Consider the following 20,972-nt stretch of genomic DNA (forward strand, 5'->3'; position numbering starts at 1 on the left):
ACATCAATATCCATCCTTTCTTTCTCAGAGGTTCCAACAACACAAAATCTCCCCAAAGGCTAATTTAACTTTTTTCTAAGCTAAGTTGCCAGGGGAATCCTATACCTACTTCAGTGGCTCATTCTGGCAGATTCTTAATAGGAAGGAAGGCATCAAAATCTCTGGAAGGATTTTGGGGAGTGGAGAGAGAGAGAGAGAGACCCAGGTGGTTTTGGTAGATTGTTCCCCATATCCGCTGCCAACTCCTGGGAAACATTGCCTTAAAGCAAATGATACAATATAACTAAATTTAATGAATTAACTCTTCCTTGCAGGAAAAATTCTGACCTCAGAGGAGAAACATTGGCCCCAGTGGGTATAACTAAGATATACTACTAGTTAGCTAACAGCTGGGTTCTAACTAAGGGAATCGTTGACAATTACTTTTTTAAGTATATCCATTTTGTTGCAGACCACGGGATGTCTTTTTGTGTTAGAAATTATCCCTTCATTAATATATCACACTAATGAAATAATAAACTTGACTTCTCAGGTTATTTGAGGATATGTCTTCTCGGATTTGCCTTTTTTGTTTGGTTGGTTTTACTGGATTTTGTTCAAGAGGAAGAGGGGAGCAGGAGAGGGAATGAACAGTATCCTCTATGTGTCAGGTATCATGAGGACATTTTAATGTTACTTTATTTCAGGTTGGCATTCAGCGAGCATGCGCTGGCTGGGCTTTCTGATACTTTTTGACCAACATCTGCTCTGATCTATTGATGCCCAAGCCCAACCGTTTACACATCACTAAATATTTTAGTGCTACCCCTGCTATATTTAATCTTCTAAATAAACCTCCAAAGAGGTGAGAACCCTGGGAGCTGGAGGTGGAGAGACTATTTGGAGACCCAGGCCCTGACTTTGCCAGCTCCTCCCCATCTACCAAGAGGAGGTTTTCTTCCTTGTGCCAGCCATTTCAGTCCCAGAACTGGCAGAGCCTGATGTCTAAGTATTCCCCCCACCCCTCACATGGAGGTGCCTAGGCCATAAGTGTAAATTCGTCCAGAGTTTAAGTTTAAAAAATTGTGTTTTTCAACGCTGGCAGTAGTGTCCCTGGCAGCTGTGAGGCCCATAGGGAACCAGAGGGAGAGAAAAGCCAAGCCAAGGTACGCTGTCTGTGTGCACCTGCTCCCGCTACAGATGGCCACCTGGATCCAGATGGAATCCACTTTGCTATTCTTGGCTAAATACATTGGGAAGTGGCAGGTGTGCATGTAATAGCTTCCTACCCATCTACAACCAACCCGAGATGCTGTAAGTCCTGTGATAAGTGAGGAAATCGTGACAAAGAAAGGTTAACTTTCCTAAGGTGCCTAATGGTAAAAGACGTATTAGAAGATGTGTCTTGGAGACTCTAAAGCCTGCCTATTTTGTTTCAACTTTCTTTTAGCTAAGAAACCTTTTCCTCTGAAAACAATCTTATGTGCCAGAGCAGCATATTAAAAAGAAATATGTATATCTGCTCGGATTACAGCAAGATAAAGGCCAGGAGTTCACTCCTCACTAGTTTTAGCAGCTCCTAAAGTGCCTCCAGAAAATTCAGTGTTGTGCTCTTCGGGGAAGAGTTGGAAATACACTGACTTACAAAATGCCGCCACGCTCAGACCCATTCCGTGTTTTTCACCTTGGTAAATAATTCATTCAACAAACGCACTGTGTGGCTACCGAGAGCCAAACTCTAGGAATATAAAGATAAACAAACAGTCTCTGCCATCAAGAAGCTCATAGTCCAAGGAAGGAGAAAAATACAAAAAAACAAATAAATAAAACCAGAACAGCCACTGATACTGAGACTTTCTGTATCAATTCCCAGAACTGTAGCAGATAGGAATGTTTAGCCCTTAAACAGATAAGGAAACTAAAATTAGAGAAGGGATGTCACCCTCCCCTTGAGTGACAATAGGGAAAGAGTCCCATCGTCCTTTCGGGGACTCCAAAAGTCAGGCTCTTTCTTCTATGGGATGCAGCCCACAGTTGGTTTAAATCTTTAACAAAGTAGCAAGCACATTTTACCAGAGATTTAAATTTAAAATGCAAATCGCTTAAACAAGAAGGGAGAAAAGCCCAGAGAAACCTCCAGATTAAATTGATTCAATCATTGAAATCATTATTATAATCAGACCACCTTACACAACCACCATTATTACACACCTATTATCTCTTCCCTTCTCACAACTATGTGAGGCATTAAAGAGTAGATAATATTATTTAGATTTCATTGAAACAGAAAGTAAGTCTCTGGGCTAAGCATGGAAAGGGGGGAGAAATTTACTGGCCTAAGGAAAAATACAACCTAACTCGCTGTGATACTGTGGGCAAGTCCACTCCCCTTCTTTGGCCACAATTTGCTCATTAGTAGAAGTAGAAGGTTCAGACTTTTGGTCCTCAAATTAAGGGCCTGTTAGTTTGGATGTGATCAATCTGCAGGGTAGTATATGGCTTGGTCAGGAATAGAATCCACCTGCTATTTCACAGCTTTCTAGGATTTCATGCTCCTCATTAACAGTAAACTGTAGGGAAACTTCCTGGTTTCCCGGGCATAGAGTTTGGTCATACAAACAATTTAACTTTAAATCCACTCTCTTTTAAGTTATAATTAGGCCACACCCACGCAAAGGGAGGTAAATAGTCCTCCCTGGTTAGAAGCTAGAAACCTACGTGTAAATTTGAGAACCTGCGGGCGGAGGAACACTGGAGACATACCTGGATGAACACAGATTGAGACAGAGATGTGCTAGCACCACGTGTCTGCATGACCAAGTTCCTGACACAAGGAGGCTTTCCCAGGACAGACCACAAAATTATCAGGGCAGCAACACACCTTAGCGTTAGGGACTCTAGGCTTGAAGGCTCTGCAGAAACTTTCATTCCTCAAAAGCAGAACACTGACAATTTCTTGACCAGCTTTGCTGATAATTTCATTTCCCAGAAGGCAGAGTAAGCAGTAAGGGGAACTCCTACTCTGGACCCAATTCTGACAGAAACCGGTAGGTAAAATGGAAATGATTGGAACCTTGGGGAAAAGCAACCGTGTGCTCTTCGAGTTTGATTTAAGCAGTGTTCTGCCTATGCAAACACAAATGATTCTAATGAGCAAGAAAATGGGAAGGAAACTAAAGAAACCAGTGTGCTGCACAGGGACCTCCCGACAGGCTCTGAATTTAAAACAGCATGTGCAAAAGATGGTAAAAGGGGACACATAATCAAGCAGAAATATATGAAGGTACCATAGACCTATAAAAATAACATCAGCAAGACTAAAGTACAAGCTGAGGCCTGTGAAAGATGCTAAAAAGAACCAAAAATGATTTCCTTAGCATGAAATGAGGAAGAAGATCAATACGGAAATAGGCCCATTTTTTAAAGTAGACGACATAAAATTCATTCATGAGAAAGAGAAAGCAAAGCGTCTTCGCTCTTTCATGTTTCTTCCCCGTTGGCTCATTAATAGCTCTGCTCACATGTCATCTCTTCAGGGCAGACCCTAACCACCCTTTCTAAAATAATTCTCTCTGACATTTTCTAACCCTTAAGTTTTTCATTCTTCAAATCACTGACTGTCATTACATCCTTAAGTTTTTCTTCCTCCTATATTGGGATATAAGCTTTGAGTGCTGGGAATCTGATTTGTTCGGCAGTGTATCTCTAGGCCTGCTATGGACCAATGAGTATTTGTTGAATGAATGAAGTCAAGGTCGTTAGACATTGGTTAAAAATTGAGAGCCAGAAATGGATTCTAAAATAGATAACATTTATTGAGGAACTAGTAGGTGCCATGCACTAAGTATTTACGCATTTACTCATTTAATCAGTATAGCAACCTTCTAAAGCACGGATTATTTTCTGGTTGAATTGTTTGTCTCAGATCACACAACTGGAGAAGTGTAGAGCCAGGATTTCAGTCAGCACAGTGGTCTGCAGTGTGAGCACTGCCCCATGTGCTGTACTGGGAGAACCCGCCTGCTCTAGCCCTCAAAGTATCTGTCGACCTCTATGAATCACTACGAGAGACCTTCTGAATGAACTACGAAATATTTACCTGGTTGCCTTTGAGAAACGGAGGAGAAGGGATATGAGAAGAATACCTTATGTTAACAAAAAGGCAGAGTCTGCAAAATCAGAGCCATGAAATTGATGTTGCTTGGGGTAAGGGTAGCCTAGATTATATTTATAAAAGACTATTTTGTGCACATTTAAAAATGATTATTAGGAAGCGTATAAATTAATAAGAACAAACTATTCAACTCAATCTCATAGATTCTTTTCTGTGAAGTTAATAAACCAGTATATCAGGGCAATAGATATATCTGGAGTCTAGCAATCATTTAATATGACCTTTCTTTATAACTTGTGGGCCAGATAGAGAAATACGAGATTAGGGATAGTACTATTATATGTTTTCATAACTGGCTGAGTGATTGCATCCAGTGGCAATGTTAACGGTCCTGTGTCAGTCTAGAGGAAGGTTTTTCAAGTGGTATCTCACAGGCCTTTGTCCTTTGCCCTGTTCGATGTGAACATATTTATCAATGACTGAGATATAGCTATAAGAAGGCATGTCTATTTTTTAAAAATGGTTACATGCAATAGGGGAGTTGAGTAAATAAATACATTGGATTATAAGATTGGGATCTAAAAGTTCTTAATAACTGAAACATGGACAACATCTAACAACATATTATTTGGCTTGAATAATTGTGAGTTTCTGCCTTGGGATCAAAACACAACTGCCTAAATTTGATTTGAGGGATAGATGACTTAGCAACAATACTCACAAAAAATAAGATGAGTAGCTTGACTTGTCAGTGAAGTAATGGTATAATATAGTTGCAAAAAGGAAAAGGAAGAGGAATTGGAGGAGGAAGAGGAGAAGGAGAAGAGAAGAAGAAGAAGGAAGAGGAGGAGGGGGGAGAAGAGAGGAAGAAGCTGAGGCAGAGACAGGAGAAGGAGCAGGCAGGAGAGGGAGAGAAGGGGAGGAAAGGGACAGGGACAGGGAGAGAGAGAACAAAAAAGTAATTTAGGCTGCATTAATAGGTTAGGATTGCATAGAGTAATGGAGGACGTACTCTGACTCTTTCAAGTTGTTTCCATTACCATGTTCAGTTCTGAGAGCAACATTTTAAGGAAGATATGAATAGAAAGATTACAAAACTCTCAGTATTGAGCAGCCTTATGGGAAGGGAACTTAAAACCATCTCATATGAGAAAAGGCTGAAAGAATTGAGGAACTTCAGTCTGAACGTTGTTATATATTAGAGCAATATCAGAACAGTATAAACATAATAATAATAATTTTAATTAGTATTCAGTAATTTACTAATTGCTAGCAAGATGTTACATATTTTTACATTAATTAATGCTAGCCAAAACTACAAGGAGTGGGTTCTGGTTATAGATTAGAAAATTGAGGCTGAAAGAGATTAAGGACCATGTCCAAGGCAACAAAAAGCGGGCAGGTGGTAATGCTTGACTTCGAACCCAAGTCTGTCTTCTTCAGTGGTTGCTCTCATAGCCTCGACAGCAGATGGCCCTCACTAGAAGGACACAAAGTTATGTTACGTGCACATGTTGCATATGTGATGATGAATTCTGTAAAATAGTAGTGAATCAACACTATTCTAGAAATAAATATATAAAAATGTACATGTGGATGCCTTTGGTACTGGGAATATCGCTATTTACTTCCTTTACCTACTTTCAGTTTCCCAAACCATCTTTGCTAAAACTTAATAAAAGTCTCACCTATATTTTTTTAATTAAAGATGATGTGGAAGAGGGATTGACTTTATTCTAAATGGCTCCCCCCAAAGCTGAATCAATATGCTTTTGATATATAATGAGGCATATTTCCATTTAAAAACAGAACCATTGGAGTCAGAATCTTTCAAATGTACAATATCTTGATAGAAGAAATAGTGAGCTTGCTGTTCCTGGAGATGCGAACCAAGTTTAGAAACACTACAATCTGTTGTTGTATATGGTCAAATTGTAGTCCAAAGAATCCACAATGTTAGAAATATGAGCCAGGAAGGAATCACCCAAGGACGAGGTGATTGGTGAGGATATCACTTCAAACTGAGCCCTTTCAGTCTGCTTAAGGGGCCTTAATTTATAAGTACTTTTAATAAAATATTTGTATAACACATATATGAATGTATACATTTTGAACAGGAAAAAGAGACCATGCATAATATTTAGTGTTTTTAACAGCCTTTTACAGAGTATGCACAGGTAGCAAAGCCTGTACTGAAAGAGGTCATGCTCATTTGTTTCTTCAAGTTTCAGGGTCCTCCTGGCTGTTGATATCTGAGCACAGAACACGTGGTGCCTCCAGGATGTGGCATTTGGGCAGTACCTCAGCTCACACACTCTGCCTCTCTGCTTCCATTCCAGGCTCGTGGAAGCATCCCACACCTTTCTATTTTTTATTTATTTTTTATTATTTTTTATCCTCACCCAAGGACATTTTTCCATTTTTTTGTTCAGATAGAATGGGAGGAAGAGAGAGAGAGAGAGAGAGAGAGAGAGAGAGAGACATCGACGTGAAAGGGACACATCGAGTGGCTGCCACACACACAGTCCAACCAGGGCCGGGGACAAACTGCAACCGAGGTACATGCCCTTAGTGGGAACCGAACTTGGGTCTCTCCGGATCACAGGCCGAACTCTAACTGCTGAGCCAAACCAGCCAGGGCCACCTTTTTTTTTTTTTTTTTAAACCAGGAGTTCTACTGACTAAACTGAAAACTCCAAAAAATCAGAAATCATGTCATGTTTTTATCTTCGATATTATATAATACTTGACATAGTAGACACAAAACAAACATTTATTGGATCAATCAGTTTGGCAAATTTTTCTTTAGTTATCGAAGTATGGTGAGAAAGGGTGCCTTTGATTTCAAGTGGGAACTAACAGCAGAGCTCATCTCTAAGGATTGCCATTATTTGTTATTTTTTCTAGAGTTATGTTTTATATCTATGAGTAGATACAAAGACCCATTGCTTCAGTCTTGGAGCCTTCTTTTTATTTAAAGAAAGGAGAGCAGAATGATTTGTCTTTTCAGGGTATAAAGTTGTTAATTTTTACCAAATGATAGGTACATAAATTGAGTTCATAATATTAAGGATTACAGTAGAACGTGAGACATTTCACCCTTCTTTTTTAAGGTGAACTCTAAACCCACGTTCACTTGTGACCCTACCACACAACTTGTATCAATATGGCTGGGGCCAGGCCACAAGATATCTACAAGAGAAGTCAGTGTTTCTGCCAGTCCTCTCACGTGGTTGGAGGCAGTAGTGAAGGGGCGTCCCGGTGCTGAAACATCAGTTTCACACATAGTGAACAAAGTGGATAGGCTTCATTAATTTTTACTAGTATACATATTAAAGTGTCTTTGTATTATTTTTGTAGCTCCTCAGAAGACAGACAAATTGTATCATAAAAGAGATGTGGATCTTTAACAAGAAAATTCTTCAAATACATTGTTGATGTCAAAGAATCACAACTTGAAAAAAGGTGTAATTAGATTTATTGGGTATAAAACACCGCGATGATGGAAGGCAAGTAAGAAATAGTGGACAAAAGGCTGAAATAAGAAGTTTGGGGTAAGCTGTCACATGATTGTTAATAGAAAGATGGTCAAATAAAAGTTAACAGATGTCCATTATTCATAAGATCAACTTAGGATCATATTAAAAATACCAATTTCTAGGCCACAGTGCCTGTCATTTCTTATTCAACACATACGGTCTGGGGCCTGAAAATCTGTAATTAAAAATAGGCCACCCAAAATTCTGATGCACAGCCAGGTTTAGGAACCATGGGCCATTTACTGGGGATGAGAAGAGAGTACAGAGCCGACTTTGTTGTTAACAAATCACAATCCAGTGGCATGTCTATGAAGGCATGATTTAGAGGGAGGAAAGCTGGTGGTTACTGGTATATTTTAAGCAAGAAAAGCAAAGCCTAAACTCAAGTAGTACTGGTGGGAACAGAGAGGAAGGCAGATATTTGGGAGACATTTATGGGTAGACTTGGCGACAGGGTTGTTGCCTCTGAGAACTCTCTCCCTGTCTTGTAGATGGGGGTCTTCACCCTATAGCTTTACGTGGTCGTCCTCTGTGTGTGTCTGTCCTAATCTCTTCTTTAAATTTTTTAATTTTTTCAATGATAGTTTACATTCAATGTTATTTTGCATTAGTTTTAGGTTGTCCTAATCTCTTCTGATAAGGGCACCAGTCATGTTAGATTAGGGTTCATCCCAGTGACCATGTTTAACCTTAATAACTTCATTCAAAACTGTCTGCAGCTACAGTAATACTCTGAGGTCTGGGGGCTTGAACTTTGGCATGTGTATTTTTGGGGGGACACTACTCAGCCCAGAAAATCTAACTAGTAAATAAATTAGAATGGACCTGCCAGGTGCTTAACACAGCATAAAATACTCCATCATTTTTACATCCTTTTCTTAACTTTCAATCCCTTCCTCTTTTGTTCAGGTTATGCAAACTCTCAGGTAGAAAGTAACTGGAAAATAATACTACATCCAGGAAGGGCTTCTTGTTTGAATCCCTCTAAGTACCACAAGTCTTTCTAAATAGTAGTGGTCCCAAACCTTGTCATAAGAAATAATCGTTGCTTAGACCTGCCTCTGGAATAAATCAGAGGGAAGAGGTACGTTCTGGTCAAGGCAGGGTTTCAAAAGAACCCACCCAGGGACTCTTTTCCATCCCCTTCCCTTGTGGTGAAAAGGGCATTTTGTTATGATTCATCCATTGCCTTCTGTAACTATCAGCATGCAGGGAAACCATCTCAGGATTTCATTTTCTATATAAAACTGTACTTATCAGCACCATTTTAGTTGAAAGTTACAGAAACAAGCAAAGGCAATTTACTGGTTCATGGACCCCTAGAAATTTTAATAACTGGAATTAGGGCTCAGAATCAGCCTTCCTTGGGATCCATCAACCAATAAATTCTCACTTTGCCTGAGATTCTGTCTCGTAATTCCAGTTTTAAAATGGCTGGGACAGACTAGGATAGAAACTCTGAGAAGTTTTTATTTCACATTCACAAAATGAATTAAAAAAAAAAAGTATCTGACAATATTAAGCGCTAATCAGAATGCAGCTCTATTAGAACATTTGTCTTTACACTCTTGGTAGGGAGTGTAAAACTGATACTTTGTACAACAGTTAGGAATTATCAAATAAATTTGAAATTTTCCAGCATAGATTCTAGAGCAGTTTCTCAGCTTTGTACATTTAACATTTTAGTAGATACTTCTGTCCTGTGTCTTAGAGGACATTTAGGGCATCCCTGGCCTCTACCTACTAGAAATCGGTATCACCCCCTAAGTTTTGAACTAAAAAATGTCTCCACACTTTGACAAATATTCCCTGGAGACTTGGGGGTGGGGGGGAACATCATTCTAGGCTATTACCCTAGAGAAAATTTTATACAATTCCACTTATCCGAGTTCAAAATGTTCACAGCAGCATGATGCGTAACAGTAGAAACACCAAAATAAAAACTGAGAGCAGCCCAAATATCCATCAGTGTTGAAGAAGACAAAGTATGCCATAGCATGGAATACTATAAAACAGTATAAACTAATTGTATTTATATGCTGTAAATGGTTGAAACTCAGGAACACAATGTTGAATGGAAAAGTTACAAATACAAAATTTTCATTTACATGTTATTGCAAATGTAAACCAAGCAACAAAATGTTTAGGGATTCAAATACACGAGATAAAATTCCAAGAAAAAGCAAGGAATAGAGAAAGTTTAGGGTAATGTTTAGCTTTGGTTAAAGAAGGTTAAAGAATTTCAAAAGGGCCCTGGTTGATTTGGCTAGGCAGTTAGAGCATCAGCCTGCAGTCCAGAGAGGCCCGGTTCAGTTCCGGCTAAGGGCACGTACCTGGGTTGCAGTTTGTCCCTGGCCCTGGTTGGGTGATGCAGGTGGCAACCACTCGATGTGTCCCTTTCACATCGATGTTTCTCTCTCTCTCTCTCTTCCTCTCTCTCCCTCCCACTCTATCTGAACAAAAAAAGAAAAAATGTCCTCGGGTGAGGAAAAAAAAAAAAAAAAGAATTTCAAAAGGGAATACAGAGAGCTTGAAAGGTCATAGGGACTCAGATATTTATGATTTGTTATTTCTTATTATGTATTAGCAATTTTAGTTTTTAGCTACTACATATTTTTTTAATTTCCCTTTAAAAGTAAGAAGCAAGTGTTTTAACTTTATAAACCCATGTAAAAGAATTCAATAACACACCAGAAATGTCTTTTTATTTATTTCATCATTTTGATTTGTGTATTTGAACTGATATAAAATGGTAATAAACCATTTCAGAAGCCAACTTTGGATATTGCTTAGGAAAGTTTTGAGGGTAAAACAAAATCTATTAACCACTCATCAAGAAAGACATCCAATCTTCAAAGCAAGGGCTACTCACAGATAACATATTCAAGTAACTACTTTAAAAGCAAGCCTTTTTTAAAATGGGGTAATCTAGTGGCAGTAATCAGTGCACGGAGTGAACTCCCTCTTGTAAAAAGCCCATCAATTGTTTTTTTGCTAATTAAGATGAATATTATTCTTGTGAAATGAACCAAAAAGTTTGTTTGAAACCGGAAATCCCAAAAGAGATCTATAATCTACAAGAATAATTGCATGCAATTTTAATCGAAGAAAAAGGAGAGGATTGTTTTTATCTTTTGCTTTTTTCAAAATCTTAAAAGTAATCAATCTGTTGGCCAATTAATAATGATTTAATATTGCTATCATCTGACCTAAAAATTAGCATTGGATATATTAAAAATGTTTTGGAATTTTAAAAGATAAATAGCAAAATGACTATTGGCTATAGTTAACCCCAACAGGGAATTTTTGTCATTAATGAAATGAGAACATTTTTATTAATGTTCTCAGAAATAAAGTATATTATATTGTTGATTGAAGACTAGGTTCTGTGACTATTCACAGAAATATGCATTCAAGTTTTATTCATTAAGTACAGCCAGAATTAGGAATGAGAGGAAAGATCTAGTGTGTTGAAATGCAGATTAATTATATTGAAAAATTTGTTTTATTTAAATACTTGGAATTTATCATTAATCTATTTTAAAAACTTGATATTGCTGAAAATTTATTCTGTTTTAAACTTCAGCTTTAATAGATACATGCCAACAAAAGATATATCTACATTTCATTTCAGTTCACGAAATAATTCAGAAAGGCTGTGTGCTTAAATTTGCATGCTTACAAATCAAAAAGAAAGAGTTTGAATGAGCAGATGTTTTATTTATCTTATAACTTATTGCATTGACCTTGCACTGGTTACGGACAGGAGGTTAATTTTGTTTATTTGCTTTCTAAAATGTCATGATATATTAGTTGTACTGAAGGTAGTAGAGAGTGGATACAAAAAATGAAATGATAAATTTTGATTCTCCAATATAGCAGATTAGCATCTTGGCAGCATAAAATTATTGAAATTATACATTTCCATATACAGATGCATGTAGGAATTTGGCTCCCCACTTTTTAGAAAAGGCTAACACTAGATTTTGTCTCACACATAATACACAGTGTTCTCTCATTCAAAGCAAAGTGAGAAAATCCAGGTTAAATTTTCTACTGAATTAAAAAAAAATAATAATGTGGAAAGAATACTGTCAAAATACACAACGCATAATCTCTCTTTTACACAATATAATTCGGATGAGACTTTTAATATAAGTGAATTTGGCAAATTAATGAAATTTACCCTTTCATTCATTAAAACCTTTTTCATCCTAACAACTTCAAATCTCACAATATTATCTTATTCTCTATATAATAAGTTGAAGGGTATATCATTTTATTTCAAAATTCTAGGGCTAGAAAGGATTTTATTTTTTATCAAAAACCTTTCAGTAAAACTGCCTGATTTAACACATCAAGAATTTTAAACCTAAGTATATAAAATATCTCACTAAAAATCATACAATTGGTCTTTAATCCGGCACATTTTACTCCTGGGGAATGGGTGCAAATAGCCTTGACCTTTTCAATGAGGTCCTCCGTGTCCCTCCTTAGCAGCCCTTTTTGTTGGTTAGTTAGACAATCACACAACCAGTTCTGGAAGTGAGGATCTGGGAAGCATTAACGTGAAGAGGTTTAGCATCTCCACTTTTATTGTAACAATACACTTTTTCTCATTTGTGTTCAGTACTATCAGATACAGAGAGGTGCTTGTTAGAGTACGTCCCCCTCACTTCCCAGTTTCTTCTAAATTATTATCAGCTTGTTTCCAGATGAAGTTGCTGGACACATAAGATAGAAATACAATGTAAACTTTTACGGTAAGTTTTCACCCTATACTACATTACTCTTGAGAAGAAATCTTTAATCTCAAAAATATTCTATTAGTTGCATTATTTATGATTTCTATTAAATTTTTGGTTTATGAACATTATTTGTTAACATTTTTTTTTTTAGGTCTAAGGCAATCAATTCTTGTGCTAACATTTCTTTATACTTGTCTAGTAGCCCATTATCCTTTAGTTTCTTTTAATCTTGGATCTTAAAATAATTCTGCATGTTCAAGTTAAAAGATAAGGATTGGCTACAGATGGGTAAATTATAAAGTAGATACTAGATCAAAGTTTTTGCTATTATTGAATAGTTTGATCTACTAATTTAAAATGTGAGTTTATTCGATGTGTCCCTTTCACGTCGATGTTTCTCTCTCTCTCTCTCTCTTCCTCTCTCTCCCTCCTACTCTATCTGTACAAAAAATGGAAAAGTGTCCTCGGGTGAGGATAAAAATAAATAAATAAATAAAATGTGAGTTTATTTTGAAATTTTTACCTTCATGTTTTAACTTTTTTCTAGCCAGACCTTTAGTTCTTCTGAAAAAGTTAATAAAATGATAAATTCTTATATACTGAAAACCAACGTGAAGTTTAGTTTTTAAATGTTTATTTTTGCACATGTATCCCTGAATTCTAGCAGTACGTTTGTTTTAGAGTAAAATTAATAAAAGTAATAGCTTTACCCTCACTTTAAATTATTATTATTTTTTTTGCCCTGGCCAGTTAGTGGTTAGAGCATTGGCCTGTGGACCAAAGGATCTCAGGTTCAATTCTGGTCAAGGGCACGTACCTGGATTGTAGGTTTGATCCTGGCCCTGTAGGGGTTGTGCAGGAAGCAACGAATCGATGCATCTCTCTCACATCGATGTTTCTCTCTCTCTTTCTCTCTCCCTCCCTTCCACTCTATTTAAAAATTATTAGGAAAATATCTTGAGCATTAAAAAAGAAATTTAATTTTAAAAATCCTTTTTTTTCCCAATTAATTTTTATCTTGTATTTTTAGGTTTTTTTCTGGGTTTAGGTGGTTTTTTTTTTATCCTCACCCGAGGATATTTTTGCATTTATTTTCAGATAGAGCAGGAGGGAAAAAGGGAGGAAGAGAGAGAGAGAAACATTGATGTGAAAGAGACACATTGACTGGTTGCCACCACACGACCCCAACTGGGGCTGGGAACAAACTGCAACCGAGGTACGTGCCCTTAGTGGGAACTGAACCCAGGACTCTCTGGTCTGTGGGCCGATGCTCTAACCACTAAGCCAAACTGGCCAGGGCTAGGTGGGTTTGTTTTTAATGCTATAAGATCGTTTTGATTATGAAATTGGTACAAAGAGGTATTTCCTCAATTTTGTATATACATAGTTTATTCATAATAAAGATACTGTTTTGAATAGCCTATTTGCAAAATAATTATTTTGTTTTGATAAGACTGATACATATCTAGTATAGGAAATTCAGAGAGCGAAGAAGGAATGAAAACTATTAAACTACCCTTATTCCTACTGTTTTGTGAATCTTTTTTTCTAAGCCTACAATATGATCCCATTATCCTCGCCCCTCAAAACACAAGCACACATGCACACAACATACAACGTCTGTATTTTGTGCCCTACTTTTTCACTTAACATAGCACTATTTGATGATTGGTTTATTTCAATGTGATTTTTTTTTTTTTTTCCTACAGTGAGAAATTCCTTCTTTTATATGGAGTATCTAAGAACCACTGGGGGGGGGGGGACTTCATAGGGGACAGTAATAACTTGCTGAGCAATATCATTTTACATTGACTTTTCCCACTTAATAAGATTAATTGTTATTTGAATTGTAAAGAGGTGATGGTTAAAGACAAATTAAATATTACCTTTATAAGTCATAAAGCATAAAGACAATGAAACTCTGTGTTTTGACAAAACCGTCCAGAAGCTAACTTGCCTAGAAGTTATATGTTGTTAGGAAACAGATACTTTTAAATTCACAGATGCTGCAAAGCCCTGGTCAAATATAAATGACAATCAGTTTTTATGTAACAGTACAAACACCAAAGAATTCTATTCACTCACTCACTCTTAATATGTATCACAGATATGCCTTTTCTCTCTGCTCCGAGAATATAAACCACATTTAATTCTATATCTCTGTATTTTTAAAAATAAATTATCCCAGACAACAAAATATTAACCACACTATGTTCAACTAAAATCCACCAGAGAAAGCAAGACCTTATATTCCCTTTGAAGAGCCTCTAGCATATTTGGTGAGAATTTTGAAATGGTTATAGAATTTGAATGTAACATCTATATCAAGAGTATAAGCTGCCTTATAATGATCAGATCATTCAACACATTTAGCAATGAGATTTCACTTTTAATATAACAATTCACTTTTTTTCTCATTTGTGTCCAGTACTATTGAAAGAACTTTTTACTCACCATTCTGGGAAAGAAGAAATTTATTGTTGTGCCATAAATACCCTGAAAAGTAAAGAATATATTATTTATTATACCCCCATCCACAGGGATCCTAACTGCCAAATGCAATGCAATCTCAGCAAAACAAAAATGAAGTAAATCTATTACAGAAAACACAATTAGTATTCTAAGAATTCTTGAATGTGTATAACAGGCCTTTGGACAGAGCTACTTTAGGATTAAGCAATTGTTGTCATAAATACTTTCAAAGTAAAAAATGCAACATTTTATTTTCCAGAAAACAAGTATTATAGGTTGAAGAGAATATTGTCAACAGGTTTCTTTTTTCCTTTCTTCCCTTTAGCTCTGTTGAATTTTACATTTTTATACATGGGTCAGCTGTACGGTACCTAAAACTCTAAGAGTAATTTAAGGGCAGTCCACTGTCTTGAAGTCCACACAATGACCATTATACATATTTATATGGAAGTAAATTCCCTGTTTGGAAGCTTGACCTAAAAAGCTGATGTAAAAGCTGTGAAACAAAATTAGGAGTCCAAGCTTCTCCTTTTTCACAGTAAATAAATGATACTAAAGAAACATTCATTTTTTTTAAAATTATAAACAAGGTTTTTAATTGCATCACTTGATAAGAATTACAACAAAATTATATTTGTTGTAATTTTGAAAAAATGGTGTTTGTTATTAAATTTTAAATTAACATTTACTTTCACATTTATAATTAATACAAAATAAGTTCAATAGTTCTAATACAAAGGAACATGTCAGAGTATACAAAAATATGCTTTTCTTATATCCTGATAATTTATGTTATGAATAAGTATTGTTCATTTTCCTTTTTTAATTTTTTTTTATGTATCATTAATTTACAAAAAAGCAAAACAAAACACACTGAGTTTATCTCCTTCTGCCCAAATTAGATGATGGTCTAGGAATTTTAATAGATAACACACACAGAAAAGGAATTTGCTTGAATTTTTGGATGATGACATTTCAGATCTTTCAATATTATTTACAGAAGTATTTTAATAAAAATTATAATGTGTTATTGTAATTTGAAATCATTATTTCCAAGAACAGTAATATTTCTGCAAAGGAAAACTAGTTAAAATTTCATACTACAAATATTGATATTCACAAATATACAGACTTTTTGCTGAAGAATAAAATTATCATTTGAAGTATATACTAAAGATTTTCACATAGGGAGTCTTATTTTTTAGACATTTTACTCTTATAGAAACATTTGGATAGTAAATATAAAAGTTGGAAGTTCTGTAATAATTTAAAAATAAATTATCCCAGTTCTGTAATAATTTAGGAATACTCCCCATGAATGTAGTTTCTTTTAAGAAAACTATTTTTCATTGTGAATAAAGAATATTAATTTATTTCAAAATTTTGTATCTATTCATTTTTAATGAAAGATTTTTAATGGGAAAAAATTTAAACTTAGAAATACTTTACTGTGTGTGGTTTTTATTCCTAAAGAATTATTAATACAACTTTTGATATTACAACTCATATTTATAATTTCTAAAGAGCTAAAAAAAAGTTATCAAAGTATTTTTAAGCAGCAGCTCCTGAAGAGGGCAGCACGTTCTAGATATTATTGAATTCCAAGCTCAAATATGACAGCTTTGGCTTTAGTACACTTTTTTTTAAGGACTAGAGGGAAAACATTGGATATTTTTTATAGATGTCTACTCCCATGATACAATAACCCAGCAGATTCTAGGCAGCTGCATCCAAGGTCAAAACTGTATTCAATTATTAAAAGAAAACATTCAAATTAGACACCTAAAGCAATGTATTTAGAAAAGGTACAACAAAATTCTAGTAAGAAGACTTTCTATGAGGAATGTGTTTTATCTTAATATCATAGACAACTTTTCCTATTGGCAGTGCATTGACTGTCAAAACTATTAAAGGGGTTAGATTTAATTATCTTACTTCTTGCACATTTCATCTCGATCGCTATGGCAACATTCAGTTGCCTCAGCAGCAACGCACATTTTAATCAGATATTTCCTCCCCATTTCTCTATGAGCCAAAACTGTAGTGAAATTTACAACCAAGTCCTGAAGAATCTGATAATACTTTTTACAACTTAATGGTCAACTTGCCTCCACCCACACATACAAATATGTTCAGAGAGACTTGTAGCTATTGGACGTATAAGACTTGATAAGAATATGCATTTGGACTTTCCTACTTCATTATGTGTTGTTGGTTTGTTTTTGTTTATTCTTTTCTCTTGCTATTTTTGCCACCTTTCCCCTATTAGAAGTTTTTTTTTACTAACTCAAAATGCACTCCAACAAATCTCTACCGTGGGTCAGTCATCTGATCTCAATAGCCAAGCCAACGAATAAAGGGAACAACCTCCAACACTCAAATATCAACCCCCAACAAGCTTATTGTTTTGCTTTTTATCTGAACATACTTTGGACTTGCACATCAAAGAGGCTTTTTCTGTTTCTTGAAAACAGCTAAGAGAAAGAAAGAGAATAACTGAAGACAGGGAAAAACCTAATATAGGGAGAATACTATATAGTATCAAACATAAATGAAGAGCTAAGCATGAAACCAATTTGGTCAAGCCTCAGTAATGCAATTTTAATGAGAAATAAAGGCATGGTGCATTCAATTGTTGATGTCAGTTGGATGACTATTAACCATCTTTATTGTTGGATAAATGATCACTTTAGCATATTGCAAAAGACTAGAGAAACTTTTGTGGGCGTAGAAGAAATAGTTAAAGAGTTAGCAAATTATATTTTCATAAAGGTTTGGAATTTTGCAAATAGTAACTATATTTTAATTTGACCTTATGTGATAAAAATTTAAACTATAATTAGGAAGTGGTGATCTAAGGTCTTCCTAAAAATGTTAGTGGCTGTTAAAATATGTATTTAGACAGTAAACATTTTATCCTGAAGTTGTGCAGTTCTCTGGTGAGAAACTTTACACCGGTGGCTGACACTAACATTTTACCATGTTTTTTTTCCAATCAACATGTGGTAGTGTCTAGTAAACTTTTCATTACTGTAGGCAGCCTAAAAGATGCTTTCTGTAGCTGGGTCTACAGAAAGATGACATCTTCTGTATTACAGATGACTAAATAGAGCATTTAATAAAAATTTAACCAAACATCAAAAAGATTATTTAAAATACATACAGGTCTTAGGTATTATTTTAGTTTTCATTGAACCAAGTGTAGGCAGACTATGTTCAAAATGTGGTTATTGAAAAGTTAATTTCTTATTAATGATGACGTTTGGAAGCCATATAACCTTAGGAGTATTGTTATGTAAAGGAGATAGTAGTGTTTGAGATAACTGAGATGAATGGTAGAAGTCCAGATAAATGGATTCCAGTTCTATATAAAGAAAAGCTTAAAACCATCTGAAGTGCTGAAACACGGCACAAAGAATGAAGCAGCAAGTTCCTTGTCTAGGCATAGTCCATGAATTGTTTGCATAAGAACTCTTTATTTTCTGTTTCTTGAATTCTGGGACAACGGTATAGAAAATATAGTAGAACCACTCCTAAAATTTAGATCTGGGAGTTAAGAGAAGTTACTTCTTTTTTAAAAAAAAAAATATTTTTTTAAAATTTATTTTAAACTTTATTGTTGAATGTATTACATATGCCCCCCCTTTCCTCCCCGTTGACCCCCTCCTCCCCAATCCTGTCCCCCTCCTGTCTTCCCCACACTATTGTCTGTGTCCATTGGTTATGCATATATGCATAGAAGTTTTTTTATTTATCTCATCTCACCCTCCCTCCCCCCTTGCCTTTGAGGTTCATCAGTCTAACAACCAATTTGTACTTCTTAATTCCTTCATCTTTTTCACCCAGCCCCCTCCCATCTGGCAAGCAACAAAAAGTTCTCTGTATCTATGAGTCTGTTTCTGTTCTGATTGCTCATTTTGTTTGTAGATTCAATTGTTGATATATTTTATTGTTCATATTTTTGTTCTTCTCCTTCAAGAAGACCCTTCAGCATTTCATATAATAGTGGTTTGGTGGTGATGAATTCCTTTAGTTTTTCTTGTCTGGGAAATTCTTTATATGTCCATTGATTCTAAATGATAGCTTTGCAGGATAGAGTAATCTTGGTTGTAGGTCATTGCTTTTCATCACCTTGAATATCTCTTGCCACTCCTTTCTGGACTGCAAAGTTTTTTTTGAGAAATCAGCTGATAGTCTTACGAGAGCTCCTTTGTAGGTAACGAACTGCTTTTCTCTTGCTGCTTTAAGATTCTTTCTTTGTCTTTAATCTTTGGCATTTTGATGATGATGTGTCTTGGTGTGGACCTCTTGGGGTTCATCATGTTTGGGATTCTCTGTGCTTTCTGGACTTGTATGTCTGTTTCCTTCACCAAGTTAGGGAAGTTTTCTGTCATTATTGTTTCAAATAGGTTTTTAATTTCTTGCTCTCTTTCTTCTCCTTCTGGCACCCCCATGATGCAAATGTTGGCACACTTGAGATTGTCCCAGAGACTCACACTATCCCCATTTTTTTGGATTATTTTTTCTTTGTGCTTGGGTGTTTTTTGCTTTCTTATATTCTAAATTGATGGTTTGCTTCTTGCTTTACTTATTCTACTATTGATTCCCTGTAAATTATTTTTTATTTTAGTTAGTGCATCCTTCATTTTTGACTGGTCCTTTTTTATGTTATTGATGTTCTCACTCAGTTCCTTGAGCAGCCTTAAAACCACTATTTTTAACTCTGCATCTGATTGACTGCTTTTCTCCATTTTGTTTAGTTCTTTTCCTGGAGTTTTGTTCTTTTCTTTCATTTGGGACATATTTCTTTGTCTCCTCATTGTGGCTGCTTCCTTGTGATTGTTTCTATGTATTAGGTAGAGTTGCTATATCTCCTAAGCTTCGTAGAGTGGCCTATCATTGTAGGTGTCCTGTAGGATCCAGTGACACAGCCCCCCAGATCACCCCAGCTAGGCCATCAAAGTTGCCCCCGTCATGTGGACTGTACACTCTTCTGTTGTAATTGAGTCTTAATTGCTGTTGGCACATCAATGGGAGGGATTTACTTAGGCTGATGAACTGCAAGGACTGGCTGTGCCCACTCTGACTGCTTTGGAGGATCAGCTGTGTAGGGGCCCAGCACACAGAGCAAGACTTACTTTAGCAGGCCTCTGGTACCCACTAAGTCCACTCATTGAGTGTGTCACTTGTGGAGGGGATTGTGTGGTGGTGCTTCGATGTGGTCTGAAACTGTCCACTAGGTGTGCTGGCTCTAACAACTGCCTGTGTTCTACTGGGGCCACCAGGCATAAGTTACAAAGTGATCTGCCAATGGCTGCTTCTTGTGCTGGGCTTGGAGGTGCCGAGGAAAAGCCAAGTTGTGAACCAAGGCTGGCTGCTTCTAGTGCCAGGCTTGGGGCCACTTCACAAGAGGTATGGGGCTCACTGAGACCAGATGCTGCTTGTTTGAGAGATTTTAGAAAAATCTAAAGCAGGATCCAAGACAGGCCAATCCTATGGTAAAGCCATTGGAAACAGCTTGGGTGGGCCTGAAAGTTTGGTGGGACAGGACCTCAGGGAATCACCAGGGTAGGGCAAACAGTGTGAGTCGGGTACTGGAGTCCCAGATATGGTGCTGGTCTGCCAACCCATGGGGGAAGGGCTCACCAAAGGAACAATGGCTTCTGCCAGCACATCTGTCCAGGAGAAAGCTGCCCCTCCAGCTCTCGCCTGAATGCCAAACATCTCAGGTCTTCACTGTATGTCTCTGGCACCCCTCAAACGGCCTCCCCTACTCTGGAGCCTGGGGGGATGAGTCCGAGTAAGTCCAAGTGTGGGCCCTTTAAGAGGAGCTGCCTAGGACTCCAAAAGCCTCAGCCTCCCTCAGCCTCAGTTCTCACTGGTTTTTCCAGCCAGAAGTGATGGGGACTTCTCTCCTGGTACTGCAACCCTGAGCTGGGCGCCTGTTGTGGGACGGGGACCCCCTCACTCCTCAGGGAAGATATTCCCAGCCGAGGTGTCCCTCTTGATTTTTATCGGACACACGTGGGCGTGGGACCAGCCTGTTGCTCCTCCACCCCTCCTACCAGTCTCAATGTGGCTGCTGCTTTAATTCCTTAGTGGTAGGACTTCCATTCAACC

At 36.7% G+C, this 20,972-nt stretch overlaps 1 protein-coding gene across 11 annotated transcripts in view; it reads right to left on the reverse strand.

Moving 5' to 3' along the window:
- Positions 1-14,883, reverse strand: part of ADGRL2 (adhesion G protein-coupled receptor L2) — a 224,414-nt gene extending 209,531 nt beyond the window's left edge. For all 11 annotated transcript variants that reach the window (XM_036256100.1, XM_036256098.1, XM_036256099.1 and 8 more), the window contains exon 1: positions 14,835-14,883. The gene's annotated coding sequence lies outside the window, so the exon portion shown is untranslated. The remainder of the gene's footprint in view (positions 1-14,834) is intronic.
- Positions 14,884-20,972: the final 6,089 nt, after the last annotated feature.

The sequence above is a fragment of the Molossus molossus genome, unplaced genomic scaffold, assembly GCF_014108415.1.
Source record: "Molossus molossus isolate mMolMol1 unplaced genomic scaffold, mMolMol1.p scaffold_m16_p_12, whole genome shotgun sequence".
Taxonomy (NCBI): domain Eukaryota; kingdom Metazoa; phylum Chordata; class Mammalia; order Chiroptera; family Molossidae; genus Molossus; species Molossus molossus.